The following is a 14,571-nucleotide window of genomic DNA, read 5'->3' as shown; positions in this document are numbered from 1 at the left end:
TCTAGAAGATTCTACTTTGTAACTCTAGTTAAGAGTTGATGTAGTCAAAATTAACCACTAGTAGGCTATCGAGTTGTGTTATAACCAAGCCACTAGGAGGAAGAGGAATTCCATTCTCTCAAGAGAATTTTGTTCCATAGCTGAACAAAGATAGCCATGAGAGATTGGAGGTAGAGCACTTAGAGAGGATTTGTGCACTATAGTATTGCATGGGCCACAAACATTATTTTTTTGTACCTGCAACCATATTTCCAGACAGAGAAAGAGAGCGAAGCGACCTCACCTTCCAATTGGGTTTTCTCCCAAAAGGGTTTCCCAGAGATAATATCTTGTGTCTCGTGTTTATGTGTGTGCTTATTTTGTCGGTCTCTACTTTTCTGCATAATTTCCATTCGCATGCATGCACTAATTACAATTAGATCCATAGATCTTAAAGTTTAATAAACTGTAATAGTGAAAAATTTCTATAGTTTTAATATAATATTATTAGATTTTTTGTGATGAAATGTCTGGTGGAATATCCATAACAGTTTACAGATCATTTGGTATCATAGTAGGTTTATTTTGTTTTTGTGGAGATTGCCAGGATCTAGATTGGTGGGGCAAAAAATCTCGTAAAAGCCTAATCATGGGCGACGAATCTGTAAATGAACCTCGTGATCTTGCAGAGGTGAGGTTTTCACAGCTTGAACAAAAAGTTGCGGATATAAACTGCAATGTAAACTTCCTCATAGTGGCCCTAATAAATAAGATGGGGATATGTGGAGAAGATGGGGGTTCAAATGCAGAGGAAAAATCACAAGGGGTATTGGGAGATTGGGAAGACACAGAGAACTAGACAAAGAAAGAGCCCAGAAAATATCAACCCAATACAAGTGTCATGAATCAATCCTTGTTCAAAAGGGAAGAAAAAGTCAATATCAAGCCTTAGTATGGCAAGATCAATGCTCTGAATTTGAACCATTAGTTACAACAACTAGAAATTTATTTCATTGTTCATCCGATCGAGGAAGGGCAAAAGATCTCATTAGAGGGCCATGTAATGACTTGGTGGGAGAGCCACATGAAAACCCTGAGGTTGGAGGGAGAACCTCCAGTGACTAAGTGGGAGTATTTCAAAACCCTCATTAAGTTAAACTTTTATCCCATTGGATATGAGGAGGACCAGTGGATTCGATGGCATTACTTCAGGAAAAGGTTGGGAAAAATTGTGTAGGAGTACACCACAGAATTCATAAATATGGCTATAATGTTGGGTATCTCTCCAAAGAACCTAGATGTACTCCTCAAGTATTTAGGTGGTTTGCGTTGTCATCTACGTGAGAAAGTAATTTTTTTCAAGTCCAAATCAATGGATGAGACTTGTGTACAGGCATAGTACCTAGAGAAAATAGGTCTAAAAAGAGCGCAATCAAGTGGATCGAAGCAAAAGGAGCAACAAGAAGATTCTAAGGAGGAGAAGAAAAAGAAAAAAGGGGGAAAAGATAACACAACCAAAACACACCAGTGAAAACATCCTAGCAACCATTGTAATATTGATGGCCATTGTTATGAAACCAGCTCACAAATAGATAGAAAAGATAGATCAACAACTTCAAAATCAACCTCTTCAAGGGGTTCACCTCCTTTACATTACACAAATGAACAATTCTTGGATGATACAAATGACAAGACCTCATTTATTTATATAGGAGTCTAAGGGGTCCTAATATAATTAGAGTCGACATAACAATAATATTGTAGGGGCACAACAATAAAAATAGTGGGCTTACACTAGTAGTATAGGGACCTAACATGCCCCTCTCCTTCAAAAAGTGTTGTTCTCAATGCTTGAGTAGTTCTGGATGCTTCTGGATAAAATTCTCATCCTCCCATGTGGAATATTCAACGGGTAAGTTCTTCCACTTGATGAGATACTCTGAAATTGATCGATTTTGTCGCTATCGATTTCTTGTTTTTTTTATTTCTTTGGGTTCCAATATGATTTTTCATTCCTCGTCAAGTTCTGGCCATATTGTTTGAATTGGGATCTTCTCACCTATAACCTTATTTAATCATGAAACATGGAAAACTGGGTGCACTCGAGAAGATGCAGGAAGCTCCAATTTGTATGCCATAGTACCAATATTTTGTAGCACCTTGTACGAACCATAATACTTTGGTGATAATTTATTATCCTTCTTAGCTTGCTTGAGGGACATTTATTTGTATGGTTGTAGTCGTAGAAATACCCAGTCACCTACATCAAAACTTCTTTCGCTGCGATATTGATTTGCATGTTGTTTCATTCTATTTTGCACCAAAGTGAGGTTATCCTTTAAGAGTTTAAGAACTTGTTGTTGATGCTCGATGTGATCCTCCATTTCTTGAACCTTACAATTTTATTTTAAATATGGTGTGATGGACGGTGGATGATATCCATAAAGTGCCATAAATGGGGTCATTTTTTCTATAGTGTGGAAGGAAGTGTTATACCACCATTCAACTAGAGGAAACCACTTGACCCATTGTGTCTATTTATCAGATAAAAAGCAACAAAGATATCCTTCCAAACATTTGTTCACTACCACAGTTTTCCCATCAGATTCAGGATGATAAGATGAGTTATGAGCTAACTGAGTACCCAAATATTCCACCTCTTGTACTCCAAAGAAACAATTGGAGATTTTTGCATATATTTGTTTCTCCTCCAATAGTTTGAGCACCCTGTCAACATGTTGAACATGATCCTTCCAAGACTTGATGTAGATTAGTATATTATCAAAAAATACTAACACAAATTTTCTAAGTAAGGGTTTGAAATTGGAATTCATCAAACCTTGAAATGTAGAAGGTGCATTGGTAAGGCCAAAAGGCATGAACAAAAATTCATAATGACCCTCATGAGTTATAAATATTGTTTTTGGAATTTCTTCAATATTCATTCTAATTTGATGATATCCTGAATGAATATCCAACTTGGTTAAGTAAATTTCTTCATGTAATTCATCCAATAATTCATCATTGACAGGAATGGGAAATTTATATTTAATAGTAAGCTTGTTGAGCTCCCTATAATCTGGACACATGCACCATGATCCATCCTTCTTATGTACCAATACCACTGGAGCAGAGAAAGAACTTTGACTAGGTTGAATTATACCAACCTCTAGCATTTCATCAACCATACATTCAATTTGACTCTTTTGAGCATATGGATATCTATAAGGCCTAATGGTTAGATGAACACTTCATGAAATCAAATGAATAGCATGATCATGATCATGAATAGGTGGGGGGCCTTTGGGAGTCTCAAATACCTTGGAATGATTTTCTAGAACTTTTTGGAGATATGGAGAAATACATGATTTCGATGTGGGTACCTCTAGTGAACATAATTGTGCAATTTCGCCCCATTATTCTTTCTTTAGAGGCCTTTTCATCTGGTTAGATCTAATTATCTTTGCCAGATTCCCTGTGATACCCCTTAATTCAACCTCCTTTCCTTCCCAAAAAAATTCAAGAAAAGTTCTTGAAAATTAAAAGCTATCGTACCCAAAGATTGTAGCCATTGAAATCCTAGTACAACATCCACGCCACCCATTGGAATGGAAATAATTTGACTATTCAAGACATATTATCCCTTGGATAGCTTGATATTATGGCACTTTCAAGAGCAATTTATGGTTCCTCCATTTGCAACCATTACTTGACACTCTGGTGATGGATATAGTAATCAATTCAATTCCTTGGCTATCTTACAATGAATAAAATTATGGGTAGTACCCGAATCAATCAACATTGTTACATTTTTCTTCTTGATATGCCCTTATATCTTGGGAGTTTGAGGAGTGGTAATTCCTATCAATGAATTACAAGATATGTTTAGATTCATTTCTTCTTTCTCTGGAATTTGTTCCTGGTGTATATCCTCTTCTTTTGACGTTTTTTGTTCCTTTTCTTGCTCCTATTCCCCATATATGAAAATTAATTTCTTCTTAGCACACTTATGAGCTTTAGTGTATTTTCTATCACAATTGTAACAAAGCCCTTTTGCTCTTTTTTCTTCCAATTGTTGTGGTCTCAAGCTTGTAGGTGGTGAAAGGCTAGGAGCAACAACACTTCCATCTTTATAGTTATGAGTGGTAGGCATCTTGTTTCCATAACTTTTCTTTCAATCTTTCTTGCCAACCTGTATGCCTTCTCCAATGAATCATGTTCCCAAAGGCGAACCTCATGTTGAATGTTATCCTTTAAAGTCCCTATGAAGACATCAATCCTCTGCTTCTCTGGAATATCATTTAACCTTATATTCAATTTTTGGAATTCCTCAATGTGCTCTGCCATTTGGATAAATAAGGTGTTCCTCTTTGTATCCTCATAATGTGATATCATTTCCTCTAGGAAAATTGACCAAGTGACAAATGGTTTATGATAAAAAAGCCCTTTATACCATAAAAATTTATTTGGTTCTAAATATAAATATGCAATATGTACTTTTTGTAACAGTTGCACATCATGTAGATCAAAATATTTCTCCATCTATAGTATCCCTGTTATGGGATCCTTGCCATAAAACTTCCTCATATTTATCTTTGAAAATGGTGGGTCTTCAATCCAATATAAGATTCTATGAAATCATGATTAACATTTATTTTTTTCTCATCATGAGTTTCCTCTACTACCTTTTCGTCATTAGGAGGCCTTTCTTGTAGTAGCTTTGTCCCACCTTCCTTCAAACCTTCCATGTATTTCTTCAAATATTCCATGCTTTTCTTCAAATATGTTTTCCTACCATAGATATTAGCTTCCATGGCACATATAAAACTATTTATCTTAGCTTCAATCGCATTCTTCAAATCCTCCATCTAATTTTGCTTATTAGGTGTTTTTATTTTCTTGATTTGAGTCATTTTTTTTCTTGCTTTTAGCAGCTCGATATTGAATCTGTTGTATCTTTGAAATTTTGGATCTTCAAGATGTGAAATTGTGACCTACAATAGCCCTCTGCGTCCTATTTCCAATGCCACCAATCTAATCAAAATTGGATTTTGCAATAAATAGTTATGCCAATCTCCCACGATGACTTGCTTATATACTTTTTCAGGAGAGAAAACTTATCCGAAGTGCCAAGTGTTACTATTTCGACCGTAGGGCCTGAAAACAATACACAGAAAAGTAAAGTCCATCCTAATTTTGTAAATTCTTACGAAATTTCAATCTGATCCTTAGAGAGAAATTTATGACAATTTTCCCAGGGTCACCTGGTTGGTATGTAATTCGGGAGCCTACAGAAATCCTAAATTTCTTAGATCATATATCCGACAATATAGTGAAACAAGATCTGAAATTAGGGCTCGAGCTTCACCACAATGTTGACTCAAATGATTTTTAATTTCAAAGTTTGAACCTTTGTAAAAAAACAATTATAACGAAAATTCCACGATGACCTGTTTGAGATGGAATTCTAGAGCTTGAAAAAAACCTAACTTCCTCAGATCATTTCTTGGAAACTATAGTGAGACAAGATCTGAAATTTGGACCCGAGGTTCAGAATGATTTCGTCTGACATGGGTTTTTATTTTAGCTTCGAAAACTTCATAGAAAAAAATTATATAAAAAATTCCATGCTAGCATGTTTGGAGCAGTGATACCCTAGAATCCAAATCTTTGATACCAAATGTTATGAAACCAGCTCACAAAAAGATAGAAAAGATAGATCAACGACTTCAAAATCAGCCTCTTCGAGGGGGAAACCTCCTTTACATTACAAAAATGAACAATTCTTGGATGATACAAATGGAAAGACCTCCTTTCTTTATATAAGAGTCTAAGGGATCCCAATATAATTAGAGCCTACATGACAATAATATTGTAGGGGCACAACAATAACAATAGTGGGCTTCTATGTGGGCATAATAATAACATGGGGACTATATGGGCACAATAATACAATAAGGGGGTTGCACTAATAACAATAAGGGGTTACACTAGTAGTATAGGGACCTAACAACCATATAGAGGAGAAGTGTTGGAAGTTGAATCTAGAGCTAAACCCGAAGAAAAATAAGAAAGATAAAAAGAAGAAGAATCTAATGGCCACTGATTCAAGTAACCAAGTTGAAAGCAACGTGAACATGGATGAGAAGATTGACTATACATCAATGCAGAAGGAGGTGAATCAGAGTAGCCTTCAGCAACAGGAAGTGAAATAAATGACCAAACTCTTCCATATAAAGATATAGGTCAAGAGACAAATATTGATGCTTTGTTTGACTCATGATCACAGGAAAATCCATTGTAGCAGAGCTGGTGTAGAATTTGGGGTTGGAAGTTTGTGATCATCCAAACCCATATCCACTAGGATTGGTAACTAAGGATGCAAAGATGAAGGTAACAAAAGAATGAAAAATTAGATTTGCTATTAGTGCTAATTTTATTGATGAAGTAGATATCGATGTTGTTCCCCTTGATGCATGTGGAGTTGTGTTTGGGAGTCCATACATGTACAAGTGTGCTGCAATATTCATGGGGATAGCTAACTTGTACTAGCTGATCAAGGATGGAAAATCATTCATCATCAACATGCACAAAGGCAAGTCGAAAAATTCACTGGTAAGTGCCAACCAAGCCAATAAATTGACCAGTTCTAGAAAGAAGTATGTTTTATTGTTTTTAACAGAAAATAAATTCGAAGAGGAGTCAATAAGAGGCAAAGCATCTCTAGAGGGGTGTACTAAGAAACATAAACAACAATTGGAGGAGTTGCTACAGGTATACAAGGATGTGTTCCGAGAGCCTAAAGGGTTACCACCTTAGAGAGAAGTGGAGCACGAGATACAACTATTGTCAGACTCCCCATTACCAAATATTGGGTTGTATAGGAAGTATGTTATAGAAGCAAGTGAGGTGAAGAGACAGTTGCAACAACTGCTAGAACAGGGTGTTATTCGACCGAGTACATCACCATGTGGGTCACCCATCATGATTGTGCTAAAGAAGGATGAGACTTGGTGGATGTGTATACATTATAGGGTGTTGAATAAAATCAAGCTCAAGAACATATACCACTTACCTAGGATAGATAATATACTAGATCGGTTGCAATAAGAAAAATATTTCACCAAGTTGGACTTGAAGTTTGGATATCACCAGGTTTGAGTCAAAGAAGAAGATACATGGATGACCGCCTTCAAAACCAAGAAAGGTTTGTATGAGTGGTTAGTTATGCCATTTTGCCTATGTAATGCACTAGCTACATTTATGAGATTAATGAATGATATACTACACCTTTTATTGATTCATTAGTTATTGTCTATCTGGATGATATACTAGTATATAGTTCTACCTGGGAGGAGCATATTTCACATTTGATGCAAGTGTTGGAAACATTGACGAAGCACCAACTGCTATCAAATATAAAGAAGTGTGAGTTTGCGTAGTAGTCTTTGGTGTATTCGGAGTATGTGATCAGTGGAGGATAGCTGAAGATAGATCCTTCCAAGAAGGAGGCCATCATGAAATGGTTGATGCCTACTAATGTTGTTGAGGTCATGAGTTTCATTGGGGTGGCACAATACCTGAGGAAATTCATAGCCTCATTTTCTATGATAACAGCATGGCTCCACGCCATAACAACAAGTGGTAAGAGTTTCCAGTGGGGAAAAGGTCAGCAGAAAGCTTTCAAGGATCTAAATAAGAAGATCAGCCAAGTGCCATTTATGGCATTACCAAACTTGGAGTGGCCCTTTGAGGTGGAGACAGATGCAAGTGGGTATGTTATGGGAGTTGTCTTGATGCAAGTAGGAATGCTCGTTTGCTACCATTCTGAAGTATTTCATGGGGAAGTTATTAACTAATGTACCAATGATAAGGAGTCATATGCCATGGTGCAAGCTATGAAGAAGTGGAAGCACTATTTGATAGGAAAGGAGACAATAATTCACACAGATCACCAGTCATTATAATACTTGCAGGCCTAGAGTAAGCTACAATAGACCAAGAATTACAAGTGGATGGGATTTCTTATAGAAGTTTAATTTGGTGATCAAGTATAAGAAAGGAAACACAAACAATTTGGCCAATATTCTTTCAAGGCCACGCACATCAAAGAGTATAGATTTGGGGACTCTTATGCACATGGATCCATTCAGCCATGATGAATATAGAGAGGCATATTCAGAAGATGAGGACTTCAAGGAGTTCTATCAATAGTTGCAGATTTATAGTCATGTGCACGATGGTGACAACACCATTGACTACCATATCCAGGATGGGTTAATCTGTAGGTTGGATAAGCTATGTGTTCCTAAAGGTGAGTGGTTGTAGTTGATTAGAGAGGCTCACACCTCCAAGGTTGCAGGTCACTTTGGTGTAGGGAAGACCGAGGCTAACTTGCAAAGGTATGCGTATTAGTCCAAGATGTAAGAGCAGGTAGCTAGTTTCATAAGAGGATGCATGGTTTGTTGTACCAGCAAGACTAGCAACAGGAAATAGGTTTGTATCATCCCTTTCATGTACCTACTCATCCTCTGGAAATCATTTCCATGGACTTTGTGGGAGGTTTAATGACAATTGGGAAGGGACATGACTACTTGTTTGTGGTAGTTGACAGGTTTAGCAGACGTGTGTTCTAATGCCCTGTAAAAAGACCATTAGTAGACAAGAAGCAACAAAATTGTTCTTTGGATAGGTGTGTGTGCACTTTTGGATACCAAGGAGCATAATTTCAGACAAGGACACAAGATTTCTCAGTGCATTTTGGACTACATTGTTGGAGAATATGGACACAAAGTTGAAGAGATCTACAACATTCCATCCACAAACAGATGGGTAGACAAAAGTAGTCAATATTACTTTGGTGCAACTTCTGAGGGGATACAACTAGAAGTATCTGAAGATCTAGGATGAAAATATGGTATATATACAACATTCTTATAACAGATCAGTCCACACTTCTATAGTAAAGTCCCCATTTGAAACTTGCTTTGGATATTTTCCAACTTCGCCTTTGGATATTGCATATGGGAAAGAAGGAGGAGAGAGGGAAGATATTATAGGAGATGATGAGAACTGAAAAATTTAAAGAGAAGATCAGGAAGATCCATCTACAGGTACAGGAAACACTGCAGAAGTCATAGGAGAAGTATAAGGCCATGCATGATCAACACATAACATAAAAATCATTCAAGGTGGGAGACATAGTATATTGGCTAGGGTTGAACAAGGAGAGGTTGTAAGGGCCTGGTAAGAAAATGAAGGCTCTAAGATATGGTCCCTTTGAGATATTGGAAAAGGTAGGTGATATTTCTGATCGACTCAGTCTACCACCATATATGCGCATTTATTCAGTTGTGAATGTAGAGAATTTGAAACTCTATGAGACTTCCATGCTAGATCTGGAAGAGGAATAAGTCCTACCTTCTATGGAGGATTTGGCACCAGACGGCCAGGTAGAGTTGACAAAAGATACAATTTTCCATAATAGGTCCATAACCACAAGAAAGGGGTAGTATGACCTTTGGTAGATTGGGTTGAAGGGAACACTTCCAAGCAAAGCTAAATGGTACACCAGAGAGAAGGTGGAGGAAAAATTTCCTCATCTCATTTAGTAAAATCTTTTGGCAATCAAAAGCCTCCCAAAATGGGGAGGTGTGATCTGAATTGGATAATTATATTGTTTTTCATCCATCTTCATTCATTTGGAGTGTAAAAAGTGGAGAAATCATCTCATGAGATCGTTTTAACCAGCGGGACCCAGTTTGGCGAAACAAGGTTTGAAACCTTCCGGGAGAATTTTGAGGCATCAAATGATGTATTTTTGGGGTACAATTTCTCTGCCAGTGAGAAACACCTTTTCATTCTATTCTACACACAAATTCCTTTCCAACGATGCAATAAGTGTGTCAATCAGAGTCTATATGCAAAACTTATGCCACTTAGAAGTTGACCTTCCTATTTTCACACCTATAGTTTGGGAGGATGCTGCGTCAGCCCCCATTATTTATGGAAAAGGGGATATCCCCGTGTTTGTGATGCAAAATACTCTAGAAGATTCTATTTTGTAACTCTAGTTAAGAGTTGATGTAGTCAAAATTAAGCACTAGTAGGCTATTGGGTTGTGTTATAATCCGACCACTAGGAGGAAGAGGCATTCCATTATTTTGAGAGAATTTTGTTCCAAAGCTAAGCAAATATAGCCAGGAGAGATAGGAGATAGAGCACACATATAGGATATATGCAGTGTAGTAGCTGAAAGGCCACAAGAATTACTTCTTTGTACCTACAACCATATTTCCTGACAGTGAAAGAGAGCGAAGTGGCCTCACCTTCCAGCTGGGTTTTCTGCTGAAAGGGTTTTCCAGAGAGAATATTTTTTGTCTTGTGTGTGTGTGTGTGTTCTTATTTTGTTCTTCTCTACTTTTCTTCATAATTTCCATTCACATTCATGCACTAATTACAGTTAAATCCACAAATATTAAAGTTTAATAAATTGTAATAATGTATAATTTTCAGAGTGTTAATATAATATTATTAGATCTATTGTGACGAACTGTCTAGTGGAATATCCACAGAAATTTACGGATCAACCATCTCCTTCTTTACGTCTTCCCTCCTCTTCTCTCCCTCTTCTCTCCCTCTCTCTCCCTCTCTCTACCTCTCTCCTTTGTCATTCCCTCTTCTTCATGTCCTTTATCTGCCCCTCCAACTCCAAATCTCTCTCTCTCTCTCTATCCTATTCACTATCTCCATCCCTCTCTCCTTCTCTTCCTCTTACCCCCTCCCTACTCCATCTCTCTCTCTCTCTCCATTGATAAGATGGAGAGTTTTCACTTTATGTAATCCTATATGTAATGTCTAAAGTACTCTACATTTTAATTTTTTATTGTGAAATGAGTTATGGTTTTTTTCATGTGGTATTAATAAGCCATGTTATTGGTCCATTGTATTGTAACAAAACCTATTTACAAGTTGACAACATCCATGGTAAAGTGGGGGTGGATATCCATGGTTGAGAAACTTGTTATATTCTAAGTTTATTGTAAGTGTTAATTTTTTATGCGCTTATTAATTAAATTTAATTATGGTTATGGAATCATTATCCATCCCTACTAAAGCAAGGCTCTAACTTATACTCAAGTAAATAACATATCTACCATCAATTACTTCCCACCATAATTTAAGCAAGTCTTAGCATAAAAAACTGGATTGGAATAAGATGTAAAATATATAATTACAGGGGTTACTTCCCACCATTATTTATGTTTCCATCAACACTTGTGTAGGAGTAATGTTGTAAATGTGTAGACTTACTAGTGGTTACTACCCCCCAAAATTTATGCAAGTTTTTTTGCATGGGAAAGAAATTTACTTACCAATGTAACTTATGATTATTTATGAAATTTTTTCCATAGCATAATTTCTAACTTGGTTTGGAGGGCTAAGTTTCCCTGCAAAACAAAATTACAATCTAATAAATTGATTGTTTTTTGGGTTGAGAGATGCTCTGCAACCAATTAATGAGAGAGATGTTATGTGAGTTAATGAGAGGGATGTTATCACGTAACGTTACATTATTATTTTTTAAATATATGTTAGTCGATTCATGAAAAATAAAGAATATGAGGGAGATATTGTCATGTCACCTTACATAATTTTTTTTATAGATATATGACAGATAATTAATGAAAAATAAAGAATAATATTGAATATGTTTCTCGATTAAACTTTTTAACAAAAAGCACATACAATTCAAGAAAACTTCAATTAAAATTAATAAGGTTTATTTATACCCAAAATTAATAATCGGGTTTTGAAATAATACAAAATATAATATATTTATATGGTAATGTTGATGATAATTAATGTCCATTAAGACTGATATGGTTTATCAGACCTTAAGAGAGTAAGGGATTACTTGGAATTCCTTCGCATTTTATTTCAATGCTAAAAAAACATTAAGAGAAGCATTTGAATATCACAATAGTTTTGCTTACTTAAAACTAGATCTAATGTGAGTATAAGATGAATAATCTGGGAGAAAGTGATTTTCATCATCAACCCTTTTAATGTCACCAAGGTGACAAACTCTTGGGAATTGACTGGTAGTGAATTTCATTGAATTTTTTCTTATACAAAGAGATACTTTTGTTTTTCGATATTGCGGTTGATCAAATCTTTGTAATATCGTAGTTTCATTTTTCCTATTGTAGCGTGAAATTTTTATCATTTAAGGTTTTCTATAGTTTAAAATTTCGGCTTGCACAAGTCAATTTTTTTAATTTACTTTAAATAAAATTCCAAAATTTGACAAATTATGTCATTTTCATAGTATGGTTAAGAAAAAAGAAACTTAAACAAGAACATCACCAAAAATCAAATATCCATGGTCCATAATCGTTTTGGGCGGATGGTGGGGGTAGTTTTGAAATACTTTCAAGTTGGTAAACCACAAGTGATACATGGCATGTGATGAAGGATTCCCCCACCACCACCCCACATCCCCTACTGTTTACCTAAACAAATTGGTGGGGATGATGTGGTACCAATGGACTATATGTGACAGGTGAATCTAAAACCAATTGGTAGGGTGTCTAACAGACAGCTAGTCGTCATGTTTACATGTCACTCACATAAGCATCACATCATTTGATATTTGAAAAATAAGTGATAACATGTTTCTCATGTGGGTTTTCCCAATTGAAAGTTGTAATGTGTCCAACAGAGGTTGGCTTGAGTGTAAAAGGGAAAAAGTGACATTTTTTCTTATTCATGCCCATCAAAGGAAAAAAGAGAACCTGGATTATCAATATATGCGTACCAATGATCATTGTAGAACTGACTAAAAGGTTTCAATCTTTTCCTCCTAGTCCTCTTTCTTTTAAAATGAAAATTAAAAAAGTTAACCTATAACCTACTTAGGGTAACCAACCGGCGAATTTAAACGAATTTCCTAGAATTTACCTAGATGGAGACATACATGACACATAATCTAAATTATACTCATATGAATTAAGAGAGTGGGCATACCAATGATTCACAGTCCAGTAAGATATTTCTTTAGTCTAGTAATTGTATTTGGCCTGGTTTACAGTTCCCCAAAGTTATCCTTTCCCTAAGTTTTTAACTTGGTGTGTTAATAATTAAGTCTCAAGAAAACAAGATATTATTTCCAAAAATGGTGTGATTATTTTCTATATAACCTCCCATTGATTCAAGAAATGCTCAGGCTAGTTATGCTTAATGAAACTCAATCACTACACGAAGATACTCCCAGTGTCACACTAGATGAAATTTCAATAGAAAAGTGCCCACGAAATTTTCATGTAATTTCCATGTCTTAATTTGTAAACCAATAAAAATCCTTCAAATTTAAAAGGATATACATGTAAATATTTTGGAGGAAAAAGAAGAAAACTACTTATTTTAATTGTATTTTTGGCTTATCTCCTTATATTTTTACTCAAATTTCAAGTTTAGACACTCGTTGGATGCATAATTAAATTCCACATCCAAATAGTGTCTATTATGCATACTTATGAGAATACCAACATTGCTAAAAATTGAATATACATTAAAAATTATGTTCCAAAAAAGTGTGTTTCTATAAAAGTGTCAAACACACTTTTTTAATGTATCTTCAATTTTTATAAATGTGTGTATTCTCAGAAGTATACATAATGGGTACCCGTTGTATGTGGAATTTAATTCTACATCCAACGAGTGCCTACACTTGAAATTTGAGTAAACCTATAAGGACATAAAACAAAAATACAATAATAGTAATAATAAAATCTTCTTTTCCCTCCAAAATTTCTAACTATTATTTTATTTTTCCCATAGGAAAGAACTGAGTTGATCAACCCTGAAGGGGATCAAGCCCCGCGGCCTACTGGTTGAGCCTAACCCCAAGGGCGTTGAGGAGAATTGACCCTGTGACCTCTCAATTGGCGAGGTACTTTAACAATGGGGATTCGATCGGTTGAGCTAATCCTTGGGGCTAACTATTATTTTATTATTTAACTATTATTTTATTATTTTTCTTTAGGAGGCCACTTTTAGGTTGAAGTTTCCTCTAATCATTATTGTGAATGAATTTAAAGGACAAAACAACTCTTCTTGATTCATAGGTACCACTGAATTCTTCTTTACCTAAAATTGCAACTCCCATATCCTTCTAGCATTTTCCCTATATTGTCTAGGAAAATTATATCTATGATGTGTTGTTTACTAGGGTATGATCATGATCAATCTGTTGATGAAACTATCCTAGGGTTCTTAGCATCTATCTACCGTGTCAAAAAATCCTTTATTAAGTTCATCTTCAGTCAATATCTTGTAGATGCCATTAATGTTTAGTTGTTTCAATATATTCTCACCAAGTATTTTAGGTATCATTCCTTTTTAATCTATTTGTTTCTGTATTTGCAAGTTTAGAAATTTTCCAGTTTGCATTTAAAGCTTCAAGATGGAGGAGGAAACCTAAGTGTTGTTATCTACTAGACTCCTACAATTAGAAAACAACCTCACAATTTAGGGTTCTCTTATTATATCAATAAATTGATGTTAATTGTCTATTTAGTGACATTTGCA

General features: G+C 35.5%; 1 pseudogene; it reads left to right on the top strand.

Moving 5' to 3' along the window:
• Positions 1-628: 628 nt before the first annotated feature.
• LOC149168999 (uncharacterized) overlaps positions 629-14,571 on the top strand; it is a 55,487-nt pseudogene continuing 41,544 nt past the window's right edge.

Source organism: Pinus tabuliformis, chromosome 4_2 (assembly GCF_031772625.1).
Source record: "Pinus tabuliformis cultivar Carrire ecotype Pingquan chromosome 4_2, CPIR1, whole genome shotgun sequence".
Taxonomy (NCBI): domain Eukaryota; kingdom Viridiplantae; phylum Streptophyta; class Pinopsida; order Pinales; family Pinaceae; genus Pinus; species Pinus tabuliformis.
Note: the sequence above shows the minus strand (reverse complement) of the source record. Positions and strands in the feature narration are given on the sequence as shown.